A 17613-nucleotide genomic window follows, 5' to 3' on the forward strand; every position below is an offset into this window, starting at 1 on the left:
ACATCACATCAGAAAGATCATCCACCCAGACTAAGTGGGATTTATTCTTGTTATGCAGGGATGGTTCAGCTTTCCCAAATCAATGTGATACACCATATTAACAAACTGCAGAAGAAAAACCATATGATTATCTCAATAGATGCAGAGAAAGCTCTTGGTAAAATACAACACCCTTTCATGATGAAAACTCTAAGCAAATTGGGGATAGAAGGAACATTCCTCAACACAATCAAGGAAATTTATGAAAAACCCACAGTCAGCATCATATTGAATGGGGAAAAGTTGGAAGCATCCCCACTGAGAGCTGCTACCAGACAGGGAAGCCCACTCACCATTGAATATTCAACATAGTACTAGAAGTTTTAGCCAGAGCCATTAGGCAAGAAAAAGAAATTAAAAGGATACAAATTGGGAAGGAGGAAGTCGAATTATCCCTCCTTGTAGACAATATGATTCTTTATTTAGGGGATCCAAAGAACTCCACTAAGAGACTTTGGAACTCATAGAAGAGTTTAGCAAAGTAGCAGGATATAAAATCAATGCACAAAAATCAACAGCCTTTGTATACACAGACAATGCCATAGCTGAGACAGAACTTCTAATATCAATCTCATTCACAATAGCCATAAAAAATACCTTGGAATAAACTTAACCAAGAATGTCAAAGATCTCTATGATGAGGATTACAAAACTTTAAAGAAAAAAGAGGATACCAAAAAATGAAAAAATTCTTCCATGCTCATGGATTGGTAGAATCAATATCATCAAAATGTCTATTCTTCCAAATCAATATACAGATTCAATGTGTTACCAATCAAAATACCAAACACATTCTTTCTCAGATCTTGAAAAAAATGATGCTAAAATTCATATGGAACACAGGAGACCTCAAACAGCTAAAACAATCTTGGACAACAAAAACAAAGCCGAAGGCATCACAATATCAGATTTCAAGACATACTACAGGGCAGTTATAATCAAAACAGCATGGTACTGGTACAGAAACAGATGGATAGACCAATGGAACAGAATAGAAATCCAGAAATCAATCCAAACATCTACAGCCAACTTATATTTGATCAAGGATATAACACCAGTCAAAGACAAAACTAACAAATGGGATTACAACAAATTGAGAAGTTTCTGTACTGCAAAAGAATGAGTCAGGAAATTGAAGAGACAACTGAAAGAATGGGAGAAATTACTCGCAAATTATACAACTGATAAAGGATTAATAACCAGAATCAACAAAGAGATGAAGAAATTTCACAACAACAAAACAAACAACGTATTTAAGAGATGGGCCAAGAACCTAAAAAGACATTTTTCAAAAGAGGAAATCCAAATGGCCAACAGACACATGAAAAATGTTCAGGATCACTAGCCATCAGGAAAATGCAAATCAAAACCACAATGAGGTTTCACCTCACCATGGTTAGAATGGCTTACATACAGAAATCAACTAATAGATGCTGGTGAGAATGTGGCAGAAAAGGCACACTAATCTACTCTTGGTGAGACTGCAAACTGGTAAAGACACTATGGAGACAGTTTGGGGATTCCTCAGAAACCAGAATATAGCCCTACCACATGACCCAGCAATCCCAATTTGCAAATAAAAGTGCTGTCTGTGCCTCAATGTTTATTGCAGCTCAATTCAGAATAGCTAAGACATGGAATCAACCTAAATGCCCATCAACAGAAGACTGGATAAAGATATTATGGGATATGTACTCTATAGATTACTACACAGTGGTAAAAAAATGAAATTCAGTCATTTGCATTAAAAAGGGGAGTCTGGAAAACATCGTGCTGAGTGAAATAAGCCAATCCCAAAGGGACAAATATCATATGTTCTCCCTTATCTGTGACAACTAACTGAGCACCTAAAAGGAAACCTGTAGAAGTGAAACTGACACTATGAGAAACAATGACTTGATCAGCCCTTGTCCTGACTGTCGAGAAAGAGCTTACTATTTTATTCTTTTTAGTATTTTTTCTACTTAATACCATTGGTTGAACTCTTTTAATTAACACACAATTATTCTTAGATGTTTAAATTTAAGTGAAAATTGATCCCTGTTAAAAATAAGAGTGGGAATAAGAAATGGAGGAGAGGTACAGTTTGGCGCATGCTCACTCAGACTTACCCCTTAATGGTAGAGCTAGAAACGTGTCATGGAACTCCAAATCCCATTAAGTTGGCAGGTACCAATGCCATCTTACTAGTTAAAATGATCAGTTTAAATTCAAAATTGATCATAAAGATAGCATTAGTGTCAAAGGGATCACATAAATAAGACCAGTATCTGCTAATAGTAATTGATAGAATTAAAAAGTAGAGAATGACCCAACATGGGAAGTGGGATACACAGCAGACGCATAGAATGGCAAATGCCCTAAACAGCACTGTGGCCTCAGAATCAGCCCCTAAGGCATTCTGATCTGGCTGAAAAGCCCATGAGTTTCTCAGGCATGGAAAGCAGACACTGTGGCAAAAAATGACCTAAATGAAAAATCTCTGTGAGTGAGATCCCAGTGGAAAGAATGGGCCATCAAAGAATGAGGTACCTTTCTCTGAAGGGAAGAGAGAACTTTGTCTAAATAAGGTCGGAGTTTGTGAACTCAAGAGGCTTCCATAGCTTTGTGTGATTACTGATGTCATAAATAAGAGGTGTCAATTGTTAAATCAACAACAGGAGTCACTGTGCATTTACTCCCCATGTATGCTCTGTCCTTAATGTGTTGTACTATGAAAATTAACAGCAAAACTAGTCTTCAGACAGTACTTTATACTTTGTGTTTCTGTGTGGGTGCAAACTGTTGAAATCTTTACTTAGTATATACTAAGTTGATTTTCTGTATATAAAGATAATTAAAAATGAATCTTAATGAAGAATGGGATGGGAGAGGTTGTAGGAGGTGGGATGGTTTGCAGGTGGGAGGGTGGTTATAGGGGGAAACTGTTAAAATCCAAAAGTTGTACTTTTGAAATTTAATATTTATTAAATAAAAATTTTAAAAAATGTGAACTTGGAAACCATTAGGCTTTCATTTTTAAGTCAATATTTTAATCTTATTTGTTGATTTAAAAGGTTGTGATCATCTTAAGGCTGATAAATAACCCACACTCACATCATTCTTGTTAAATTACTCATGTGAGCATTTGGAGAATTCACCAAAAGATAAATCTTTCTCTCCAAAAAAAAAAAAAAAAAAGTTAGATGCTGCAAGTAGCAGGCAAGTTAGTTAATAATCTCCAAATATATTCCAGTATTACAAATCATTTAAAGTTAGATAAAGAATGATAAACTAAATATTTACTATAATGAAAATGTATTTGTGGGCAGGCACCATGGCTCACTAGGCTAACCCACCGCCTGCAACGCCAGTACCTCAGGTCCTAGTCCCTGTTGGGGTGCCGGATTCTGTCCCAGTTGCTCCTCTTCTAGTCCAGCTCTCTGCTGTGACCCAGAAAGGCAGTGGAGGGTGGCCCAAGTCCTTGGGCCCTGCACCTGCATGGGAGACCAGGAGGAAGCACCTGGCTCCTGGCTTTGGATTGGCACAGCATGGAGGCTGTGACGGCCATTTGGGGGGTGAACCAATGGAAGGAAGACCTTTCTCTCAGTCTCTCTCTCTCACTGTCTAACTCTGCCTGTCAAAAAAAGCCTACTGTATTCAGAAAATGGAAATGGGAAAGAATTAGCACAATGGAGCATGATATATAGTAGGACTTTAATATATCCATATAAAGTGTTGGAAGCTTAATCCTCAAGGTAACAGTCCCTATCCTAAGGAACATCTTCCAATTTTAAAAGACCAAAGGCTCTCTGTTCTACCTCTTATTTTTTCTCATCATTTGATTTCACTCTTGCCACATCATGATTCAGGGAGATGGACCTTTCCAGATAGGGCCTCTTGACTTTAGGCTGCCCACCCTCAGACTCTAAGAAATAAATTTGATTTCTTGAGGCTAGTCTTGTGGCACAGAAGGTTGTTCCACCACTGGTGAATCTTTGATCTCACAGCAGAGTCTGATTTGAGTCCTGTTGCTCAACTTCCAATTCAGCTTCCTGCTAATGTACCAAGAAGGCAGTCTATGATTGTTCAAGCATTTAGGTCCCTGCCACCCATGTGGGTGACTCAGATGGAACTCCTGGCTCCTGGCTTTGGCCTTGTCCCACCCTGATTGTTGTAGCCATTTGGTTATTCTGTGTATAAACTCAATTTCAATCCCTCCCTCTCTCCCTCTTTCTGTTGCTCTTTCAAGCAAGTAATTTTGAAAACTGTTTTTCTTTCTAAATAACCCATTGTGTACCATTTTTATCAGACACAAAAACAGACTAAAATGGAAAATAAGCCAAAAGATTTTAATTCATAAAAGAGCTTCAGAAGCCCAGGAATGATTTAGAAAGCAATCTAACATTAAAAGATTTGCAGAAAGGAGAAATAAAAAACAAGTTCACTTTGGCTAAAGAAAAATTAAATGCACAATTGTGCTGTAGTGTTTATAGTATTGATTTTGAATAAACTTCTTCCAGACCACTGGTATGCATGGATTACTAACATTTTTGCATCAAAATAACCTTGTCTGCTATTTCAAAGTCCTTCATAACTGCAACTGAAATTTCAGTAAAAATAGAATGAGTGAAATATAGAATGTGTCCTAATCAGCACAGATATAAAACTATTCTAGGCAAATAACAAACTGAAGGAATCCAAATACAAAGAAAAGATCCTGAATGTAATGAAAGAACAGCCTATGGCATACTGAGTTATAGCCATCCATGAATGATGGCTGACTTCTCCACAGAAACAATGGAAAGAAATCATCAGCGTACTCAGAGAAAATGTTCTCCCAACCCGGATTCTATATGTAATGTAAATACTGTAAAATATAAGGGGAACATTTTGGCTCATTGGGATAAGCTGCTTCCTGGTATGCTCATATATCAATATAGCTACCCCTGCTTCTGATTTAGCTTCATGCTAATGCTCACCCAGGAAGGCAGCAGATAACAGCTCAAGTAGTTGGGTCCCAGATACCCACATAAGATAGAGTTCCAGGTCCCTGGCTTTGGCCTGGCCCCTGCTCAAGCATTTGCAGGCATTTGTGGAGTGGACTATCAGATAGAAGACCTTTGTGTCTCTTAAGTAAACAAAAAAATGAACATTAATCTGTGTAGTGGAAAAAATACATTTTTTGAACAACAAAATATGAAGATAACCACCAGCAGATGCTATAAAATGCTAAAGAAGTTCTCCATGCTCAAGTAAAATGAAATAAGATGAATACATGCATTAGCAGAAGTTGGGAACCTGTGTCCTACCAAAATCCATTTGGATATTTTAGCATTATTTGTAGGCCATACAAAATTATCAATTTAAAAAATAGCCTGCTATAGATTTATTGAATTGAGATTATCACCTGGGGCCAACGCTGTGGTGCAGTGGGTTAAAGCCCTGACCTGAAGCTCTGGCATCCCATATGGGTACTGGTTCTAGTCCCGGCTGCTCCTCTTCTGATCCAGCTCTCTGCTATGGCCTGAGATAGCAGTAGAAGATGGCCCAAGTCCTTGGGCCCCTGCATCCATGAGGGAGACCCTGAAGAAACTCCTGGCTCCTGGCTTCAGATCAGCTCAACTCTGGCTGTTGCAGCCCCTTGGGGAGTGAACCAGCAGATTGAAGGCCTCTCTCTCTCTCTGTCTCTCTCTACTCTCTCTGTAACTCTTTCAAAAAATAAAATCTTTAAAAAAAACTAAAATCTTTATAGGTATAATAAAAATATAATACTTCCCCTTTCCTCATCTTTTTAAACACTGCATTCAAATATTTGCTTAAAATTTTAAGAGAAAAAAAATCAGAAGTAGCAGGATTTGACACCAAGGTGAAGCTAGACATGGCAAACATAGAAAAGATTGGAAAAAAGCCCCATCTTGATGATTTGGCCAAAGCCAGCTCATAGTAATGCTGGATAGAAGTAAGTATGGGAAACAGGACTATCAGACCACAGAGGGCCAGATAGATTAATAATTTCAGGATGGGGTAAATGGGAAAGCACCTATAATGTTTGGATGGATGATGGTGAGAAAACAGTCGAAGAATTCAAGACGGAAGAGAAACAATCAGTGAGGTCATGACATAAACAGAAAAGAATTCTCAGTAGATCAAATAAAATTGTTGAGAAAAAATTTAAAAGAGGAGAGACATTTAACCTAGTGTTTATGATACCAGTCAGATAACTCCACAACACAACCAATAACCCAGTTAAGAAATGGCTAAGTGGGCACAGTGTGTAAACCACTACCTGAAGGCCAGTATCCCTTTATGGGCACCAGTTCAAGTCATACCTGCTCCATTTCTGATCCAGCTCCCTGCTAATGTGCCTGGGAGATTCCTTGGGCCCCTGCAACAACATAGCAGAACTGGAAGAAGCTCCTGGCTTCAGCCTGGCCCAGCCCTGCAATGCAGCCATCTGGGGAGAGGACCACTAAAGGGAAGATCTCTCTGTCTCCTTTTCACTGTGTTATTTTGCCTTTCAAATAAATATGTAAAAAAATGGGCTAAGGATATGAGCAGGCATTTTTCAAAAGATGAAATATAAATGGCCAATGGGCACAGGAAAAGATGCTCAGGATGACTAGCCATCAAGGAAATGGAATCAAAACAATGAGGTTGCATCTCACCCCAGTTAGAATGACGATCATCCAAAAATCAAAAATGACAAATGCTAGAGAGAATGGGGGGAAAAGGTACCCTAATACACTATGGATGGGAATGTAAAGTAGAACAACCATTATGCTAGACAGTATGGAGATTCGTCAGAAATCTGAAAATGGATCTACAATATGATCCAGCCATCACACTACAGGGAATTTGACAGTGATTAAATCTAGTTATCCTTAGGTTAATGAAAACATCAATATATATGATACCAACACACTTTGAAAAGTATTTGCCTACTGGAGTTTATTAAATTGTTATATTATGAAGAAATCTGGGACTTGCCTGTTGGAGATACAAGGCCTAGGCAAAAATCATGACAAACTGTCGCTCCCCGTCTTCGTGGAGGAACGACACAGGACCCTGCGCTGTTCTTTCCTCTGCTTGGCCCTCCCCGGGTTTGCTGCTGGTTCTTCCCGGGTTGGCTACCGTCCCTTCTACCTCCGTGGAAGGGCAGTTCCCCCTGCCACATTCCCCACTTCCACGGGGGAGCGGCACACCACCGGCTGGCTCTCTCGGGGGCTGCACAGGTGTTCCTTCAGACGTTCCCCTTAGATGTTCCTGGTGCATGTTGTCTCTCTCCTCCTTTATAGTCCTCTTCCACCAATCCCAACTCTGCTACCCACACGCCGAGTACGCTGCTCTCCTCCAATCAGGAGCAGGTCCTACAGCTTATTGGTTGAACTGGAGGCAGCTGTGTAGAAGCTGTTTCTCCTCTCCCAGCGCCATATTGTGGGAGAGCAGATGCATAGAATAAGTCTTAATTCCAGTAACAGTCTAGTCCGAGTTGCTCCACACAGATCCCCCTTTCTTTTTATTTTTTGGCATTGATACGTGCCTGTCTTCGGTGCCCTGTGGCACACACTCTGCTCTGCTTGCTAGAGTTGCCCACAGGTGCTTACAAGCCCTATCAATCAGGCAAACCAAATCTAAGCCCTCTCATTGCCGTATTGTGGGGAGACTTATTGGTGTTGATAACGTGCCTGTCTTCAGTGACCTGCAGCCGCCCACAGGTGCTCACCACCTCCCTAATCAGGCAGACCGAATCCAAGCTCTCTCATTGCCGTGTTGTGGGGAGGCCTTATTTTTCTCTATTTCTCTATCTCCGGGCATTCCTATTTCTCCTATTTTACTTCTATCTACCAGCATTCCTATTTCTCTCATTTTACTTATAAACTTCTGTTTCTCTTATCCCTGCGGCTTCCCGGCGCCTGCCCTGATGCTGCTTCTTGGCACCTCCCCCGCGGCAGCTTCCCGGCTCTGCGCTGCTTCAGCCCGCACTTCTCTCATCTGCACGGCTTCCTGGCGCCCGCCCTGCGGCGGGTTCCCGGCTCTGCGTGGCTCAGCTTTGCGTGCTCCACAGTCTCCACGGCCTTCGCGCCCGCACCACGGCCTTCGCGCCAGCCCCGCGTTCCCTATTTATTCACGCCCCCTGCTCTCTGTGCACGTGGCAGCTTCCACGATTCACACAGCGTAGCTTACATTTCCACCACTGGTATTCAATCCAAGTTCCCTGGGCTAACCTGGTGAATTCAACCTGGCTCATGTCCACGCCCTTCGGTTTGTCTTCCCGTCTTTTGCTCCCCGGGCTAATCTGACGGATTCCAACCTGGCGGCCTACGTCTCTGCCTCTGGTTCCAGATTTTCGCCTTTTGTTCCCCGGGCTGACTTGAAGAATCCCAAGATAGCTTACGTCTCCGCTTCAGCCTGCACTCGCGGCTTCATCCTCCCTAACATTTTTCTCTAACCGGTATGTTTCCCTAAGTTTTCTTCCAACAATATTTCTCCTGGCCTCTCCCCACAGTCCGTATCCAAGTCTAAGTTTCTTATAGGTTTCACTTTCACTTTCAACCTGCAGTCCGTATCTGAGTCTAAGTTTCTTCTTGCTTTCACTTTAAATCCTAACTTCTTTCCCACAGTCCGTATCCGAGTCTATGCCTAGGCTTTTGATAGCTTCTTCTGGCACCTTTTCTATCCGGCTTTTCCCTAGGCTCTTTGCTAGTCTCTCTCTCCGGTATTTTCCACTTCTTCCCGTTTCTTCCCTCCTAGGTTTCCTATCCCTCCTAGGTTTCCGATCCGAGTCACGGCACCATTATGTCGCTCCCCCTCTTCGTGGAGGAACAACACTAAACCCTGCCTAGGCTTCATAGCCGAGTCACGGCACCATTATGTCGCTCCTCTCTTCGAGGAGGAATGACACAGGACCCTGTGCTGTTCTTTCGTCTGCTCGGCCCTCCCCGGGTTGGCTGCTGGTTCTTCCCGGGTTGGCTGCCGTCCCTTCCACCTCTGTGGAAGGGCGGTTCCCCCTGCCATTTTCCCCACTTCCTCCGGGGAGTGGCACACCGCCGGCCGGCTCTCTCAGGGGCTGCTCAGGTGTTCCTCATAGATGTTCCTGGTGCATGTTGTCTCTCTCCTCCTTTATAGTCCTTTTCCACCAATCCCAACTCTGTTACCCACACGCCGAGTACGCTGCTCTCCTGCAATCAGGAGCAGGTCCTGCAGCTTGTCAAGTTGGTGAGAGGCAGCTGTGTAGAAGCTGTTTCCTCCTCTCCCAGTGCCATATTGTGGGAGAGCAGATGCATAGAATAAGTCTTAATTCCAGTAACTTAGTCTAGTCTGAGTTGCTCCCCACACAAACCACCAGACTTGAGAAGGTCGAATACAGGCTAGACTACTGCTTGGGACAACCACATCCCATATGCACATTCTTGGATTGTTATTGCTTGCTATTACATACTTAAAATACATCGTCTGAGATGATGGATACGTACTTGGATTCCTGCTACCCTCATATGAGACCCAGATGGATTCCTGCCTCCTGGCTTCAGCCTGGAATAGCCCTGGCTGTTAGGGACATTTGGCGAGTGAATTAACCAGCAGAGGGAACATCTTTCTCTCCCCTTCTCTCATGCTCTGCCTTTCAAATAGATACTTTAAAAAATTACAAATAAAATTACAACAAAAAGCCTCTGTTGATTTGTAATACATCAAATGCTGATACACTTTGATGAGTATGGAAAAATTTAATTGTATGCCAAATACTATCAAGAGAACTTCACATAGATATTTCCAAGGGCATGATTCATGCCGACTATGTCAGCAAGGATGTCAGCAAGACCACTTCCACTTAAACTACTTGAACATCATGAGCATTGGTTTCCAATTTCTGTAAAGTAAATGCTTCTACTTAAAATGCCATGGTATCTGACATCTGTTAATCGTTTGACATTTGTCAACAGACAATGTCCTAGAGCAGATTTTGTTTCATCTTTCTTATATGATACAGAGATCCTGACAATTCCTGAGCCACCAGAAAAAACTATCAGGATACAGGGAGATTCAGCATTATCTCCAAATACAAAATGCAGAGAGGATAGGTTTCAAACAGTTCAAATTCTGGGAATAACAAAGGCAGAATTAAGTAATGGGAGTGTGTAAGGGAGTGCTATTTCAGATATGGCAAATTAGCCCTTCACTGAAAGTCACATCTCCAAGATCACTCCAGTAAGTATCATTTCTTAGGCCTGTGCCTATCTTTCTCAACTACTCACACCTTCCTTCTCAAAGTTTATATAAAACTTGCACTATCACTCAGGCTTTGGTAGCTTACAGATGAGGTGAGATAGCATCACTCAATCTTGGTCACCCTGGACCACAGGATCAATAATTGCTTGGGCCATGAAAAGTTAGGGCCTTTACCATTCTAGGACACCTTTGCCTCTACTGTAGAACACCAGGGAGAGGGTTTGGTCAGAAGGGTGATCCTGAATCATGGGGTCCAAGTCTCCATTCAGCATGAACATTTTATTAGAAAGAAAACAGACTCATCACCCAGTACCCTAATCTCCCACATAGAATCAACTGTCTTTGGACAATATATTTGGATAAACTGCTTTAAACTCAAGACCCCACAAATTCAACTTCTTCATAGTAACAGACCTCATACACAATGTATGGTGATTTTGCTGGAAATTTGGGCATGTTTCATTTGTATTTGTAATGTCCACTTGTTTCAAATGTATAAGCCAAAAATGGCAAATGACTAAATCAGTTATAAACCTTGTATGACAGTTTGAAAATCCCTTATCAAAAGTGGTTGGTACCAGGAGCTAGAATTGTGGTGTGGTGAATACAACTGCCACCTGCAACACCAGTATCTCATATGGACAAGGGTTTGCATCCCAGAGGCTCCACTTCAATCCAACTCCCTGATAATGGCCTAAGAAAAGCAATAGAAAATGGTCCAGTGGTTTGGTTTGGCCCATCTCTGACTTTTGCAGCCATCAGAGGAGTAAACCAGAAGATGGAAGATCTTCTTGCCTTCCCCCAACACCACCTGTAACTTTTTCAAATAAAACTTTAAGAAATACTTGGGCCGGCGCCATGGCTCACTAGGCTAATCCTCCACCTGCGGCACTGGCACCTGGGGTTCTAGTCCTGGTTGGGGCACCGGATTCTGTCCTGGTTGCTCATCTTCCAGTCCAGCACTCTGCTGTGGCCCAGGAAGGCAGTGGAGGATGGCCCAAGTGCTTGGGCCCTGCACCTGCATGGGAGACCAGGAGGAAGCACCTGGCTCCTGGCTTTGGAACAGCGCAGTGTGCCAGCTGCAGCGCACTGGCCGTAGCAGCCATTTGGGAGGTGAACCAATGGAAGGAAGACCTTTCTCTCTGCATCTCGCTCTCACTGTCTAACTCTGCCTGTCAAAAATAAAAATACTTTAAGATCTGGCACTGTGGCATAGTGGGTAAAGGTAAAGCTGCCGCCTGCAGTGCCGGCATCCCATATGGGTGCTGGTTCGAGACCCGGCTTGTCCACTTCCAATCCAGCTCTCTTCTATGGCCTGGGAAAGCAGCAGGAGATGTCCCAAGTCCTTGGGCCCCTGCACCCACGTGGGAGACCCGGAAAAAGCTCCTGGATGCTGGCTCCTGGCTTCGGAGTGGCTCAGCTCTGACCGTTGCAGCCATCTGGGGATTGAACCAAGGGATGGAAAGCCAACTCTCTCTCTTTCTCTCTCTCTCTCTGCCTCTCCTTCTCTCTGTGTCACTCTGACTTTCAAATAAAATAAATAAATTTTTAAAAAATAAGTAAGCAATTGTAGGTTTTCCTGCTGTCCTCTAAGCAGGCCTGGGCTTAGAGGGTTACAGCAGCACAGGGTGAAGGGGAAAGCAATAATGGATCCTAGGATGCTTAGTCACTAACTGAAAAGTGGTGAGCAGGTTCATCCACAGAAGACTCTACACTGCCTGGAGAACCATGAGGTTTAATGGAGATCCAGAACTAAGCTACTTGTAGATTTCACATGTTGTTGCTGTTATTACTCTTACGTAAAATAGTTATGCCTCAGCCACTGATCTAATGAAAGTCTGAAATAAGCAGCATAACTCTAATCATTGTTATGAAATTAGTCTAGTTTCATTCCATTCTATCCTGAAACTTTATGAACAAAAATGGACAAAAAGCTTGTGAATCTAAAATAGGAAATCCTTGGTAGGCAGGTATTATATCAATATTTGTCTTTGAATATTAGAATGTTTCTTTAAAAACCCTTAAAAATATTCACTCATTAAAAAACATATTCTTACACTTTCATTATATCCAGAAGACAGATTGTATTTTTAACTTGTCATGTTATTTTAATGCTAAGTTTGGTAAACAAGATACTCATAACTAGGTTAATTAACAGTTGGAGAAATTTAGATAAATGTAATTATTCCTATTGCCCTTTTTAGGGTGAAAAAACAAATTTTTGTGATAACTAATGGTGTGGCAGATAAAGCTGCTGCCAGTGATCCTAATATTCCATATGGGTGCCAGTTTGTGTCCCAGTGGCTCCACTTCTGACCCAACTTCCAGCTAATGCCCTGGGTAACACAGAAGAAAACGGCCAAAGTGCTTGGGCCCCTGCTACCCATGGGGGAACCTGGCTCCTGGCTTTGGCCCAGTCAGTTTGTTGCCATCTGGGGAATGAGCTAGTGGATGGAGTACCTCTCTGTCTCTGTGTCTTCCTCTGTGTAACTCTTTCAAATAAATAAACTCAATTTTTTCAAAAAAAGACTTAGCTATTTTTACTCCATGAATAACTATTTAATATTATTTAAACACTTTAAGGATATATATATATATTTTCCAAAACATTTAAAATATATATGGATGTATATATAAATAAACAAATTTATAATGGTATGTACCTATATATAAATATATATGAAAACACTAGATATATTATATTCCCAAAAGCTTTTGCAGCCACTTCTCTCACCTCGGAAGCCCAAGGCCGTCCTGTGATGAACACGGGTTTCCCTCGAGGTCCCAACAGAGAATCTCAGGGCACCTCCAGCCACCCAGCTCACAATAACTGTAACCTAGGAACGCCCTTAAACACAAGTGCGCAAGCGCACCTCCAGAAGGTAGTAGATGTTGGTGGACTTGACCGAGTGTTGAGGTCATTGTGGGAATAAAACACTCGTGCTGCAGTGACCAGGACTCAGGGGCGTGGGGTTTCAGGATGCTGAAGACCTTGTCAGGAGTAGACGCCCTTAAATCCCTCTCCACATCTCCTGCTCCTCAGTTTATGCTCCTGCCACGTCCCCCTGAGTCCTGGGTGGCTGCAGTGGGAATGTAACAGATGCGAAGACAAAGTTGTGCTCTGTGATTTCAGAAACTGGCACATGTTCCATCTAGGTCAATCTTAAGAAATCAAAGCAGGCCGTCCAGAAACAATGTCTTCAGGCCTCTTGCATTTGCCCAGCCTTTACATTTTCTTTACTTTTAGTTTTTATATTATTTCCCTTAATTGGATTTTTAGTCGATCCGTGCATTATTTTGAAACATGGTGTAATATTTATAAACTTTCTAAAATGAATGTTCACTTGTCCCACAAACAGTTCGTGATTTGACGGTATGTTAAGATGCCCCATTGTTTTACTTGAAATTCCTGTTTTTCCCATTTCTGGCTTTTTCATCGTGTTCCATCAAATATTCTGCTTTTTATTCTTGTTTTTCCTGATCCATGCATTCTTTATTCCATTACCAGCCCCTGTGCACCCATTAAAACAACAGTAGGGAATCCAGCAATCACTACAGTCCAGTTGCACCACGATCCGAGGCTTACTGTGCTTTAAAGCTTTTAACTTTGAGGGAAAACAGGAGAAATCAAGACAAAGAAACTCCCAACCCATACCCACAACCATTACAAACAAGAGTGTCAATTGTTCAATCAACAACGGGAGTCACTCTGCACTTACTCTCCATGTAGGATCTCTGTCCTTAATGTGTTGTACTTTGAGAATTAACGATAAAAAATGTCTTCAACCAGTACTTTACACTTTGTGTGTCTATGTGGGTATAAACTGTTGGAATCTTTACTTAGTATATATACTAAGTTGATCTGTGTATAAAGATAATTAAAAATGAATCTTAACGAAGAATGGGATGGGAGAGGAAGTAGGAGATGGGATGGTTTGTGGGCGGGAGGGTGGTTATGGAGGAAAAAACCGCTATAATCCAGAAGTTGTACTTCCGAAATTTGTATCTATTAAATAAAAGTTCTCAAAACAATACAAGTATTAGAGCAATTCTAAGCATTTTACAATCTGATGCCCCAGAAGGGCTCCACTCTTGGGGTCAGCGCTCAGAGAGAGGCCGATGACCTCAGCTTCGCCCCCAAACGACCAGCAGGTGAGAGACTTCAGAAATCCTCTCGGTGCTGGGACAGCCAGGAAGCAGTCAGTCTTCCTGGAGTCCAGACAGGCCACGCGCAGAGCGGACGCCAGAGGTCAGCAGAGGACGAGCGCACACAGCGCCGTGCTGAAAAACGTGACGGAAGCAGGTGTTCAGGTTGAAAAATATTTGTGTTATCCAGAGAAAACCCCATGAGAACCGAAAGATGGTGAATTTTCTATCTCCATGGTTTGGCCAAAGGGCAAACCACTGGTCAGAGGCAGACAAGCCCTCTTAGTCTGGGTAGATGAGAGTAAAGAAAGCAGATGCCACGGGCAGAGACAGCACTGGGAATCAGGACACTAGTTGAGACTTATGTATGCCTCCATCCCCAGAGGAATAAGCAAACATTTTAGTACTCATTTGAAACACTGAGTTACAATGAGGGAGGGAGGGAAGGAGGGAGAAGTAGAGCGAAAGGGTGGTGGGAGGGAGGGAGGGAGGGAGGGAGGGAGGGAGGGAGAGAATGACGAAGGGTGGGAGGGGGCGAGAGAGAGAGAGAGAGAGAGAGAGAGAGAGAGAGAGAGAGAGAGAATCTTCCATCCACCGGTTCACTCACCAGATGGCCGCAATGTCCAGGGCCCAGCCTGGAGGCAGCCAGGAGCCGGGAGCTTCATTCGGGTCTCCTTCGTGGTGGCAGGGGCCATGCACATGGACCATGTCCGCTGCTTTTCCCAGGACATCAGCCGGGAGCTGAATCGGAAGTGGAGCAGCTGGGACACAGACGGGCGCCCCGATGGGTTGCCGCGTGATAGGCCACGGCTTTCCCGGCAAGGCCACAATGACCGCCCCTAGAGCACCGAGTTAGAGCACTGACCATCGGGGACGGCGCCTCCGTCTGATGCAGTCTGGGAGGGCTGCACTGCCCTTCACGCACGCTCCGGCCGCCCCCTGCCCCTCGCCCTGTGCCCTGCTTGTCCTGCAGCGGCAGGCGCCAGGCCGCCCTGATGCCAGGCCCCAGGATGAATGGGCATCTCGCTAGGAGAACTGCGGCGGCTCTTCTACTGCCCTCCCTGCCCGAGCATCAGCTCCGCCAAGCCGGCCTTCCTGCCGGCAAACCCACCTACGCCGAGCCTGTGCCCGAGCGGCGAGGCCCAGGGTCACCGGCCTGAGCGGCCGCCGCGGCTCCAGCCCCTGCCTCTGCAGATTAAGGAGCGCCCCGGCGCAGATCCCAGAGTTTGCAGCCTGCACCGAGCGAGCGCGCGACTGGCGGCACCGGCAGCGCGAGGTGGACGCGGCCGAGGTGTTCTTCGCGCCCTCGGCCAGGCACGACCTGCGGGGCTGCAGGTTGGTGGCCCGCCCGCCCTGCAGCCGCTGCGCGCTGCTCTTCTCCCACACGGGGACGCGGGGGACCAGGGCCAGATGTCAGCTTCCATGTGGGCCTCGGCTCGCGCATCAGATGCAGCGTATGGGATTCCTCGGTCTACGGCTTGAGCCCGGCCAGCCCCCCAGAACCGCCATGCAGACCCGCAGGCGCTGCGCCCTGGGCAGGGTCCCAGTCCCGAGAACTTCGTCCTCTGCAGGCAGAGCCCGGGGACTGCGGCCGCGGGGGACTCGGCCTCGCGGGGCCGCGCGCGCTCGTCCTCTGCTGCCCCCTGGCGTCCGCTCTGCGCGTGGCCTGTCCGGACGCCAGGAAGACTGACCGCTTCCTGGCTGTCCCAGCACCGAGGGGATTTTTGGTCTCCTCTCACCTGCGGGTCGTTCTGGGGTGAGCATGAGGTCCTCGGCCTCTCTCACGGCCTGGCCGTGTGTGAGCGCTGACCCCGGGGGTGGAGCCCTTCTGGGCATCAGGTGTGCAAGATGCTTAAATTGCTGTATGACTTGTATCGGATGCTGGTATGGGTTGTATCGGATACGGGTATTTCTCTTGTTTCTCCTTTTTTTCCTCAAAGTTAAAAGTTGCTAAAAGATAAATACTGATGTGTGGAAAATAAAACCTAAATCTTACCTTTCATTATTACAGACTATGCTACATGAAGAATGTCTTCCCAAAACCATTCACTGGGTTAATGCTGTGGCATAGTATGTTAGGTCTTCAACTGCAGCACCAGAATCCCATATGGGTGCCAATTCAAGTGCCAGCTGCTGCACTTCCAGTTCTGCTCTTGGTAATGGCCAAGAAAGCAGTGAAAGATGGCCCAAGTTCTAGGGCCCCTGCAACCATGTGGCAGACCTAGAGGATGTTCCTCTCTCCTGGCTTTGGATCATCCCAGCTCCAGCCATTGTGGCCATTTGGGGAGCGAACCAGTGGATAGAAGACCCTTCTTTCTGCTTCTCCTTCTTTATGTCCATAGCTGCTTCTCAAATAAAAAATAAATCTTTATAAAATATTGAAAAACCTTCACATTTTAAATTTTGGTTACTCAAAGCTAGCACAGGACTACATTATACATAGAAAAGGTAGATCATGAAAATCATAAATGTAATGCATTGTAGCAAAATTTTCACAAATACTTCTGATTTTCTCAGCACTAGATACTAAATTAATGACATAGTGAGTCATTGTGGGGTTTTCAGCTCTTTGACAACCACTTGTAGTACTTTACAGCTTTTCCAAATTTATCACTATGTGTGTTTTTCAAAACATGCACTGGATTTCACCAGTTTAGTAGACATGAATTTGCATTTTAGTGGCACATGTAATCAACCTCTGCAAAGCCTCCAAAACATAGAAATAATATCATGGATCAGTTATGAGACTTACATTTTATTGAGTTCAATTCTTTTAAGCTAATTTGTCATTAGTATGTGGCAATTACAAATATAATTAATAATTAAGCATATAAGCATTAAAATTGAATGATTCATAGAATTTGGAAATGATAGTGTGTAGCAGTGGGGACACATTTTTTAGTATTGATGAGGATTACTTAAAATCTAAATAAGAAGCTATTCTTGTAAACTCCCAAAGACATACGGGAAGTAAAGAAATACCACAGAAAGTAAGAGCAAAGAGACTTGGTGCTGTTTGAAACCTGGTCTGCTTTCTTATCCCCTGTTGTGACACAATGAAATAGAAACATCAGGAACCCTCTCGTCTCTGCCACCAACTGAAGGGCAAGGCATCGTCATTTGTTCTGACTCCAGTTACCTGTTGCCAAGAATACGTTCTGGGTGAATGTGGCTGAGAGGTAGTGCCCTGTCCTATCTGAATGATGGAGGCTATGTATT

Source organism: Oryctolagus cuniculus (assembly GCF_964237555.1).
Source record: "Oryctolagus cuniculus chromosome 17 unlocalized genomic scaffold, mOryCun1.1 SUPER_17_unloc_3, whole genome shotgun sequence".
Lineage (NCBI taxonomy): Eukaryota > Metazoa > Chordata > Mammalia > Lagomorpha > Leporidae > Oryctolagus > Oryctolagus cuniculus.